The sequence below is a fragment of the Oncorhynchus clarkii genome, chromosome 17 (genome assembly GCF_045791955.1).
Source record: "Oncorhynchus clarkii lewisi isolate Uvic-CL-2024 chromosome 17, UVic_Ocla_1.0, whole genome shotgun sequence".
Classification (NCBI taxonomy): domain Eukaryota; kingdom Metazoa; phylum Chordata; class Actinopteri; order Salmoniformes; family Salmonidae; genus Oncorhynchus; species Oncorhynchus clarkii.
This window is the reverse complement of record NC_092163.1, coordinates 34,316,607-34,328,822: the sequence shown is the minus strand read 5'-3', so window position 1 is coordinate 34,328,822 and position 12,216 is coordinate 34,316,607. Positions and strand designations below refer to the sequence as shown.

Genomic DNA, 12,216 nt, shown 5'->3' with positions numbered 1-12,216 from the left:
GGTGGATGAATTATCTTGGCAAAAGCTAAATGCTCACTAACAGGGATGTAAACAAATTTGTGCTCAACATTTTTGAGAAATGTTTTTTTGTGCGTATGGAACATTTCTGGGATCTTTCATTTCAGCTCATGAAACATGGGACGAACATGTACATGTTGCAATTATATTTTTGGTCAGTATAGTTTGCCATTCAGCAATGTAGTTTCAAAATTCAGCAATGCATTTTTACATTCAAAAATGTAGTTTTGTAATAGGAATGTAGTTTCACATTCAGCAATGTATTTTCTCATTCAGCAACGTCGATTCGCAACGCATTGTCAGCTAGCCTACATTAAATTCAGTGAGCTTTGCATTATCTTCATTAATGATAATATATAATTTACATGGTCTTGTCAGGGCTGTGTGTATATTGGTCCGTCCATAGTTTTTGAATTAGCAGTGTGCATTGTATAGATCTTTACCATGCACAACTACACACAGGCACGCACACACACTTTTTCCTAAAGAGGGTCCCCCCTTCCCCTTACTCGGTCTGTGTGGCAGGGAGAGTCCTGATGCAGGATTGACAGCCTATTTCCCCAGTCCACGCTCCCACACTGTTATCAGGAGTATAGCGCTGACAGCTAGCTAACTGCTATTCATTACCCTGTCATCCCTGGCCATGCCATCTGACCATGAGAAGCATACAGCTAAACTAGTCATGTTCTTATAGATAAAATCACAATTTAAAAAATAAATAAATTGAACCTTTAACTAGGCAAGTCAGTTAAGAACACATTCTCAATTACAATGACGGTCTACACCGGCCAATCCCAGATGACGCTGGGCCAAATGTTCACCACCCTATGGGACTCCCAATCACGGCCAGTTGTGATACAGCCTGGATTTGATCCAGGGTGTCTGTAGTGACGCCTCTAGCACAGATGCAGTGCCCTAGACCGCTGCGTCTAAATATTTTCCTTGCCATCCGATTCTTGCTTTCTCAGTCCTTGTTTCTGTGGCTTGTCTGAGACCAGAGCATAGAGAAAAGGGGGAGGGGTGTCAATTTGTCACCGTGCATCAATTCCCCAGGAGACTAGCCCAGGATGGTGTGTCCGTGTCTGTATCTGCATGTGTGCGTGCGTGTCTGGCCAGGCTAAGCGCCTGGGGACCAGTGTCCATTATTGATCAGGCCCATGTGTGTTTGACTGTACCTCTGGGGATTCTTCAGTCAGCCTAAAACCACAGATCTTATGCACACTCTAGTTCTCAGTTTATCTGCTTGGTCACTCAATTTTTTTCTTCAATTTCAGACTCTCTGTCTCTCACTTGGTCTTTCTGTCCCGGCCTTTTTAACGGTCTAGAATTGTCTTAGAGATGTCCTTTTCAATCTCACTCCCTCTGACTTAGTCTCTCTCTGCTTCTCCCGCTTAGTTTGTCTCTGTCGGGCTGAGTACGGATGGAGAGCGGGAAGGAGAGAAAGCAAGAAAGACTGGGTAATGACAGTGAGGGGAACATTGGGGCCAATGTGGAGGGGAGAGACTGAGAAAAAAAAAAAGATCAACAGAGCCCTGGAGGGTCTTTACTGAAGAAACCCCCCCACCCACATCAACATCACTCAGTCTTCATAAAAACCCAGCCAAACTGTCAAATGGAATGATCAAAGTATTTGGGGAAATATAGATGACCAATTACTGGATATAGAAAAATTCTACAGTTTTCTTTCATGACAAGTTCAACGTTCCTCATTTAAATTTGGTGTACATTCTGGACAAATATTTAGAGTTTTACCAGACTAGAAAGTCCTTCATAGAGCCACACAGCCCAACCCACCAACGAACAAAGAAATAAGCAAAGGCAACAAAACCACATTGGGTCGTTCGGCAGGGATGGCATATTTTCCCATTTTAATACATTTGAATAGCAAAACAAACCACAAAGCAGGCAGTGACCCAGTTAAGATAGAAAGTTCTAATTAGCACCAAGGCCCCGATCCACCATTGAATCATTTTAGAGTAGCATTTGAACATAGCTCGCTACAGAAGTCAGAAAGAAATGATTGGCTGAATAGCTTATGTAGTGTTCTACTACCAGATACTCCCCAGATAGATGCTTTCAGTTCTCTTTAGAATGTGTGTTTTTAGGCAGTGGCTCCAGAGTGGTGCAGCGGTCAAAGGCACTGCATCTCAGTGCTAGAGGCATCACAACAGACACTCTGGTTCGAATCCAGGCTGTATCACAACCGGCCGTGATTGCGAGTCCCATAAGGCGGCGCACAATTGGCCCAGCGTCGTCTGGGTTTGGCCGGTGTAGGCCGTCATTGTAAATAAGAATTTGTTCTTAACTGACTTGCCTAGTTAAATAAATAAAAAGTATAGGCAGTAGTTGACCCTGCATGCATTGAATCCTAAGATACTGTAACCAAACTTGCTTTTCACACTACACAATATTCTCCATAAAATGTCATGTTTGTACAATGTCCCATTCTTAAGAAGTTTGGGCCATCCTATACAAATATCAGGGCAAAATGTGTGTAATGTGATATATAATATAGCCCATTAAGCAGACCCTTTTGTCCAAAGCAATTTATGTGTGCATAGTTTTTTTTTTATATGAGTGGCCCCAGCGGGAATTCAACGCATGACCTTTGACGTTACAAGTACCACTCTCTAGCAACAGAGCCACACACACAACGGTTCTGAGTGCTGTTTCAAGACCCAAACATATGCACAGTTGCAAACCTGTCAAGGGATTGACCCACTTATGCCATTTCAAAGCCCTTTTTATTTGACTGAGCAGGATTTTCTAGCCCTCAACATCAAAGGCAGAGGCACCAACCATAAAGCCCCTACCCCTCCCGTGCATAATACCCTCTAATGTTCTGTATTTAAGCAACGAAGCATCAGATTGGAAAAATTCTGATAAAGGGGGGAAGTCACCTCTACTTCAACCCTGGAGCATCTACAGTCGGCCATGTGAAAGTCACAAACGGTCAAGTGGCGATTATGATTCCGGACTGTTTCTGCGGAGTGGGAAGCAGAGAGGGATGGAGATGACATTGGATGACGAGGAGGAGTGCGCCTTGTTCCCTCTCTTCGGGCCTGGCTACTGCATTAAACCCAGACATTGTTTACGGGATGGAGATTAAGTAAAGGGGGGGGATGAAAAAAAAAGAAGAAGAGGGAATCATGTCAAATGACATGATTTGATTACTTCTGCCTGCTTGTTATGACTACTGCTCCCTCGCTGAAGGAAAGTCACCTTGTTCTGCAAAGAGACTGCTGATTACATCACGGCTGTATGTATTAACTCTTTCAGATGCGAGTACAGTCATTTAGCAAGGACATGGCTGAAGGCCAAGAACAAAGAAACTAAACTAAAACAGGAAATGGGTTAGAGGCAAAAAATTATGTATTCAAGGGATGGTTGCCGAGGCCTGAAGGCAAGGGCTGTGGCAAGACGAACTTCAGTGGAAGGGCGCGTGTGTGTGTACTACTAGTAGTGACCTATAAAATCTGTTTTATTTTTTTTGCCAGATTCCATTTATTTTTTCCAAAATTCAGTTCTTGCTCTCAAAATTACACTTTTTTATTTGTTTTATTTTATTTTAAACAGAAGTCCATAACAATGCTTGAACCACATCAGGAGACCACTGTTGGAGGTCTGGGGAAAAAATCTAATACATAAAAAATGTGGGTGTAGTTACCTTTTAATGCAAGTGCGCACCAGCCAAAGACCGTTGTTAGGTTAGCTGTGTTTCTGTAGCGCTCATGTGATTTCAGAGTTAGCAAAACAAATGGCCACTGGATTGATGCAAATGATCATGATATCATACTGCCAGGTAGGCATAGGCTACTTTGTAACATTTCATTGAGAAGGTTTTTGGGAAAGCCTTTCCATCTACCAGCAGATGGTTATCATTAGTATTATTGCTAACGGCTACACTAAGTGTAGACTAGACATACGAGCACAACGCACACAGATGGACATTCCTGTGCAGTTGCAGAAAGTTGCAGGAATACGAATCGCTGATGCATTTTGTTCATGTCTTATGATTAACGTGGGAAAATTAAAGAATTTTTGAATGACTTCAATACATTTTCTTTTAGATTGTTGAATTACGTTTTAATGTCTGGATTCTGTGATTCTGTCTGCATTTTCCACAAGGTGGATTTTATAGGGCCCTATATGGTAGTACCAGACTAATAAAGAATACACAGACCAGCCCTTCCAAACAAATGGGCCAACACATATTACGGTCCCTTAGGGGAAAACTTTCTGAAATGACCACATCCTTTCAGAAGCATACACTCCAGATTGGTGTCAAAGCCATGCTTGTCTAATGTTTTGTTTTACCTTTATTTAAACTAGGCAAGTCAGTTAAGAACAAATTCTTATTTTCAAATGACTGCCTAGAAACAGTGGGTTCAGGGGCAGAACGACAGCTTTTGAACTTGTCAGCTCGGGGATTTGATCTTGCAACCTTTTGGTTACTAGTCCAATGCTCTAACCACTAGGCTACCTGCCACCCTGTCTATATCTTACCCCAGTCAGTATTATAGGCCACTTTCTACACCTATACTCAAGTCCTACGTCGATACTTTCGGTCCCTTGTCTGAGTAGTAAAACAGATTTACGCTAAATTCTCACCTCCACAAACACACAGAAGAATGTGTGATGAGAATGGGTTTGTTTGCAGGTGTTGTTTTGGTCTGTCCAGAGAAAAACTACTAACAGACATGTCACAGGTAAAAAAAAAAAAAAGGACAGCATCATTTTGTGTAACAGTCATCAAAAGGAATCTGTCAAATAGACCCAAATTATAACAATAATACTATGTTAATGCCTCACATGTTGTCTAGTTCTGTGGAAGATTTCATTTCGGAATTGCCAATTTCCCAGGGTGTCCACACACTGCCTAAGCAATTTTGTTATTGAAACACCCAATCACACAGACACCTGAAAAATGTCAGACATTTCTACTGAGCATGTCAAAGAAAATGTCTCTGCACAACAAGGGAGTGAGAATCATTGAAGTGGGTAACAGTTTCTCCCATTTGAAATTGGATGTCGTGAAATACGCTAGTAGTGTGACTAAAATGTTTAATGAATGTACTACTACCACCACCTATTAAAACGTTAGTTAGAGAGCTTGGTGCTACCTATCAGGAGTGAAGAGAAACGGCTACTATTCAAACCATTATACAGTGCAGTATACAGTAGATAATGTTGCCCACAGTACAGAACATGCCGTCAAAAAATGCCACAACGATTGAGACAAGCGAAATTCAACCCAAATAGTGCCTTTAATTCTATGGTCCTCAGAGTTGAGTGTATAAACTGCACAGTCCACCTTTCCAATAACACGTCTCTGAGAGAAGGAGGTAAATGCAGTACATATGATAGTAGTGCTAGCCTTCCTTCCAGACCGTTACCTCACCGTTCAGACACTACCTCAGACTGCAAAAATAAACATGAGATTGACAGCCAAAGTTCCTTATCAAACCCCCTAATGTTAATTAAGATTTCTGATACGCTTAGAGGCCACTTAATCTACTGTCCCTAGCGCTCTTCTCCACTCACAGTTTGATGCAGTTCAAATACAAAAAGGTTTGCTTTGGCCATGGAGCCTGACTGAGAAGTGTGTGTACTGTGAGTAGGCTGTGTGTGCACAAGTCTCTGAGTGACGAAGTGGTTTGGTATTTTAAGAAGGCTAGGTTACCAAACGCCCTGCCTTTGTCATGAGTTGAACAGGACTGCCAAAACGAGGCACATAGCGGCCATCATGGAGCTTGGCATGGCGCTCGGTTACACAAAATGCCATTTTAAATCAAATCACCCGACTGAAACCATACATGGTGAGTAGACGGAGCAGATTGAGCTCCACCATACTTTGCATATCATTCCCCTACCTCAAATCACAGGACACAGTTCAGGACAATACACTGCTGCCGTACCGACCTATTCCATCTCATGGTATCCGTTGTTGTTGTTTATTGTTCCTAAAAAGACCCATCCTAAAGTAAAATGTGCAATGGGTTTTAAAAATGACAATTACACGGTCTGGTTGTCAGTGGTATGGGACTGCGGTTATGGTAGTGTCTAGACCAGGTGTGTGATGTTCAGTGAAGTCTCTCTCTGCTTGCGATAAAAGTTCAGGTGCGTACACAAGGACACACACACACAGCTAACCCTGCAGTGTGGCTGCTGGTTACCGGTCTACTCTGGCTGATCATTTCCCTGTAATCTAATGCTCAGCTGCTCATCTCCGGTTCGCTTTGGGAGTGGGAGTGTGTCTTTGTATGGTGTGGTGCTTTATTCTGTATCCTTGATTGTAAGAAGCTGACTCCTTAGTTGTCGCACACACACATATATATATATATATATTTTTTTTTTCTGTTTTCTCAAATTATGGAACCAAACAAAATACTGTGTTTGGATGGGTGTTGAGAGCGAGATAAAACAAAGAGACGGCACGGTGAAGCGACGTTTCAACTTTCAATGTCACCTGCCCAAAATGCCTTTCTTGCAAGCTCTAACCCCAAAATTGCAGTAATCATTAACAATGTAAAACTGAAAGCTGTGTGCATGTATGTTTAAGGAGGACATAGTGCGTGTGTGCGTGTGTGTGTGTGTGAGAGAGATGAGCAACTAAGTAAACACACAGAGGCAGGGCATTGTTGTGTTGGGCTTCAGGAGAGCTACTGGATATAGAAGGTCCAGATGTTCAACAAAAACATCACTCCCTCAATCAAAATTACACGCTTGTCACGACTTCCGCCGAAGTCGGTCCCTCTCCTTGTTCGGGCGGTGTTCAGCGGTCGACGTCACCGACCTTCTAGCCATCGCTGATCCATTTTTCATTTTCCATTGGTTTTGTCTCGTCTTCCTTCACACCTGGTTCCAATCCCATCAATTATATGTTGTGCATTTAACCCTCTGTTTCCCCTCATGTCAGAGATTGTTTTGTTTGTATGTGATGTGCTATTTAGTGTTGGTGTGCGACGGGTTTTTACCCACTTTGTTATTTTGTACATTTTGGTTGTTTTGGAGTTTGGTCAGCATTTATTAAACAAAGTTCGTTCTCCTGCGCCTGACTTCCCTGCCACCAACACGCACCCCTTACAACTCCCATAACCCCTCCCAACTACCATAACATCACTCCCTCAATCAAAATGACAAGCTACCATAACATCACTCCCCTCCCAGACAAATCTCAGTGAAAAAGTAGACATTGATAAGGCACATGCCCCAAGGCCACAGGCTTGTGTGAATGAAGCACGGTGCTCAAAATCATAGGCTTGGCTGAGTGCCGCTACCAGTATAATGACCGTGCTGAGAGTCGAGGGAACTAATGGAAACAAAAAGTTCCTCGGTGATAACCTGTGAGAGCGACCCGCCGGACAAATGTCTGATTTAATGTTTCCAGAGAGTTTGGCTAACCAGGCAATGAGAAAGAGTAGAAGTAGAAAAGGGATTACTGAACCAAGAACAATACGTTGTTTTTTATCACGATGACACTTGTTGCCATAGAATACATGGAAGGGAGTTAACTTCTTGGTGACAAGGGGGCAGTATTGAGTCCTGGGAGTGTCATCTGATGAAGATCGTCAAAGGTTAGTGATTCATTTTATCTATATTTCTGCTTTTTGTGACACCTCTCTTTGGTTGGAAAATGGCTGAATGCTTTCTGTGACTAGTTGCTGACCTAACATAATGATATGTTCTGCTGTCGTCGAAAAGCCTTTTTGAAATCAGACACTGTGGTTGGATTAACGAGAGGTGTATTGTTAAAATGGTGTAAAATACTTATGGTTGAGGAATTTTAATTATGAGATTTATGTTGTTTTGAATTTGACGCCCTGCAATTTCACTGCCTGTTGGCGAGGTGGGATGCTAAGCGTTCCGAACGATCCCAGGGAGCTTAATGGAAAAAGGTCAGTGTTTCCCAATTGTTTCCTCAATGTTTGGCTTTTGTGGGGAAAAAGTTTAATAACGGGGTTAAGATGGGCAATAAAGAACATTTTTGGAATAAAACGGATATGTTTGCTGAGACATAATGGTGGTTTTCTGTGTAATTCAAACAGCTGCTTTGCCACAAGGGGCATGGGGAGAGGTTAGGAGGCGCTAACAGCTTACACACGCTCGCACACTACAACCCTCTGGGTTCCACCACAACAGCCTCCTCCCACGCATCCGCCTTCAATCCTCGCTCTCTCTGCACCTCCTCCCCTCGCCACCCCTTTTAGCCAAACGGCCAGCCTGGGGGAGAAAAAAAAATGTCCCTGATCCTATTTCACAATGTAATCAAAACACTTTGTGGGAGCTTGTCCTCGTAGGATGGGGCCTGGCAAAATGGCAACTTGGACAGGGTGGAATCAAGGAGGGGGATTCAAGAGGTGAGTTTACATAACCAAGTTCAGCATGGAAGAAAAATGTTTTATAATCCTTGGCTTGGCCAAAAAGGGCAATGGCGAGGAGGAGAATAAGGGAAGAGCACGAATCAAAAGGGAAGGGAAATGTGAAAACAAACAGATAAGAGCTACTGAAGGAGGGCTCTTTGGTCCACAAAGCGACCAAAGCCTCTGCTTTGGAGAGGTAATCGGGACCAGACGTGGACACTTTAAATAGCTGCTGAATGCGTTGGCATGTGGTTGGTGGAAGTGGACTTGTCACCAGTGGGTAGGAAACTCCATTCCCTAGGCACTGAGCGATTTGTATAATTCAGATGAATTAGAGGAAATGTCTCAAAAGTCATAACAGTTATTTATGTTGCCACAATGGGCACTGCCCGGTTTACAATTGGACTTCTACCAAAATAACATCAGAAATCACGTTCTGGAAGATCTGGGCACTATGTCTGCTTCCTAACGATGTAACGATTCCCCAATACGCATCAGACCCAGATTCAAATGTTTAAGATCAGACTGATGCAGTCCTCAGACCCCCAGACTGACTCAAATGTAGCATGCGTCAGAAAATCAATTCAAATGTTACAAAATCCCATTTGTTACAGAGTCCCATTTCTTTGTTGTTGCTCATAGTACTTTCTTTCTACCTTCCCGAAACTGATGAGTCTTCCTTCAGGTGTCAAATTAAGCGTGTAAATGTGTTGACAGTCATTGATCTACAAGTCATTTTGCATGCTGAATAACCCCCAGGCAATAGCAGTAGCTTAAATCAAACTGCACTGTGCCCAGCCTTACATGCTGAACAGCCCTACACACATCTGCGTGGCACCTTCAGCCAATCAAACAGCTTGCCGGTTCACCATCAGCAATAGTTTTGCTAGATTTGCTTTAAAAACAAATCAGTGCCTATGATCAGGGTAAAGTTAATCATTTCAAAACCAGGACAGCAAAATCACTTTGCGAGGCGCACTGCATTGCACAAAGCAGGAGGAGAAAAGAAACTCACTAAAAACGTCAACTAATATTTGATTTTGAGATGGAGGTGAAATCCAAAGTTGTGCTATTTATTGGCTATGCCATAGCTAATTTGTAGATTATAAATATTGATACATTACTTGCTCAAACACTAAATCTGCAAAAGTTAGTGGGTGAAGCTGATTTCAGAACCAAAGTGGGGGGACAAAACATACTACATTGCCCCCCTAATCTGACAGAGGTAGTGGGGTGGTAGATGCCTAGTCTCCTTTGTGGCTCAGATCAGGCCCCTACATAATACATACACATACATAATTTACACAGAAACACAAGTTAGGTCAGACAGATCAAGCTCAGAGAGGCCCAGCTCGTGAGCTCCATCAGCAGAATGGAAAATGAATGTGTTTGTGCAACAACATGTAAAGTGCTTCAGATGGAATCACATTGATTTGTTCTCTAATCAAACCGAATTGTTTAAATTGTATCATTCCTGTATTGTAACAAAGGCCATGTATCGAATCATCCTCCGGAAGTTGTCATAATTACTGTGTAAGTCTATGAAAGGGGTTGAGAACCATGAGTCTCCTAGGTTTTGTATTGAAGTTAATGTACCCAGAGGAGGACAGAAGCTAGCTGTCCTCTGGACTACACCATGGTGCTACCCTACAGTGTGCTGCTGAGGCTACTGTAGACCATCATTGCAAAACAGTGTGCTTTAATAAATTATTTGGTGATGTGAAAATATTTAGTATTGTTTTTTTCTAATAAGGATAACTTTAATGTTTCACTATATTTTTTAAAATTCACTGAGGAGGATGGTCATCCCCTTCAACCTCTAAGGAACCTCCACTGTGGGAGAGTGAGGCATTTTTCCTTCTTTGGGACCGATATTCCAAATGTTTAGATTTGAAATCAACAGCTTTCATTTGAAGGTATTTTCATCCATATCGTGTGAACCGTTTATAAATTACAGCACTTTTTGTTTATATTTTCCCCATTGTAGTGGACCAAATGTATTGGTACAAATTCACTTACGTGTATTAAAGTAGTAAAACGTTTTGTATTTGGTCCCATATTCATGGCACGCAATGTCTACATCATGCTTGTGACTCTACACATTTGTTGGATGCATTTGCTCTTTGTTTTTGGTTGTGTTTCATATTGTGTGCCCAAAAGAACTTAAATGGTAAATAAATACATTTTGGGGTCACTTTTTTTGTAAATAAGAATAGAATACGTTTCTAAACACTTCTACATTAATGTGGATGCAGCCATGATTACGGATGGTCCTGATTGAATTGTGAAAAATTATGAGTGAGAAAGTTAGCCACACAAATATCATACCCCCAAGACATGCTAAGCTCTCAACACTACTATAACAGGGGAGGTTAGCATTATTTTTTATTTTTTTTTGTGCATTTGTAACTTTGTCGCAAATCCTTATTCACAATTCAATCTGAAACAAAATAATCTGAAACAAAACAAACAGCAAATGCATCCAACAAATTTGTAGTCAAAGCTTGATGTAGTCATAGTGTGCTATGAATATGGGACCAAATACTTCACTACACATAAAAGAATTTGTCCCAATACTTTTGCTACCCTAAAAGGGGGGGGGGGGGGGGACTATATATAAAAAGTGCTGACATTTCTAAACGGTTCACCCGATATTGATAAAAAAATACCCTAAAATCAAAAGTTGAGTCTGCACTTTAACCTCATGGTCATCATTTGATTTGAAATCCAAACTTTCGAAGTATAGAGACAAAAATAAGAAAAATACTTCACTGTCCCAATAATCACAGAGGACACTCACTGTACATACAGTTTATAAGATCGAAAATAACTGCAAATAGAGAAATGGTAGAGGAGGACAAGGCGGCCATGTTTTACTGTGTGAACATGCCCTTCCACTCCTACAGTATTCCTTCCTGTCAGTCCATGCATCCGAAACAGACAGAGCCTTAGGGCTCGTCCCTGTAGAATTACAAGTTCTACTGTTCCTTCACTTACATTCCAAACGTGCCGGAATTACACTTCCTGGATTCCCATCTGTACCTGTTCAAAACAAAGGATGGAGAAGAGAGAGATTAAAGTTAAAACCAAAAAGATTTGATGATTAAAACATGCAAATGTTGTTCAGGTCAACACTACCTATGCATGGTTAAGCACAATATTGTTACATTACAGCCTTATTCTAAACTTAATTAATTGTCCCCCAATCTACACACAACACCCCATAATGACAAAGCAAAAAACAGGTTTGTAGAATTTTTTGAAAAGGTATTACAAAAATGAAAAAACTGAAATATGAGATTAACATAAGTACCCTTTACTCAGTACTTTGTTAAAGCAACTTTGGCAGCGATTACAGCATAGAGTATTCTTGGGTATGACACTACAAGCTTGGCCCACCTGTATTTGGGGAGTTTCTCCCATTCTGACCTGCATATCGTCTCAAGCTCTGTCAGGTTGGATGGGGTGGGTTGCTGCACAGCTATTTTCAGGTCTCTCCAGAGATGTTTGATTGGATTCAAGTCCGGGCTCTGGCTGGGCCACTCAAGGACATTGAGACTTGTCCCAAAGCCACTCCTGCGTTGTCTTGGCTGTGTGCTTAGGGTCGTTGTCCTGTTGGAAGGTGAACATTCGCCCTAGTCGGAGGTCCTGAGCGCTCTGGAGAAGGTTTTCATCAAGGATCTCTGTACTTTGCTCTGTCTATCTTTGCCTTGATCCTGACTAGTCTCACAGTCCCTGCCACCGAAAAACATCCCCACAGCATGATGCAGCCACCACCATGCTTCACGGCAGGGATGGTGCCAGGTTTCCTCCAGACATGACGCTTGGCTTTCAG

General features: G+C 42.0%; 1 protein-coding gene across 1 annotated transcript in view; it reads right to left on the bottom strand.

Moving 5' to 3' along the window:
• The window catches only part of LOC139370727 (plexin-B1-like), a 132,965-nt gene that overhangs the window by 94,940 nt on the left and 25,809 nt on the right, over positions 1–12,216 (bottom strand). The window contains exon 2 of the mRNA XM_071110382.1: positions 11,379–11,423. The gene's annotated coding sequence lies outside the window, so the exon portion shown is untranslated. The remainder of the gene's footprint in view (positions 1–11,378; positions 11,424–12,216) is intronic.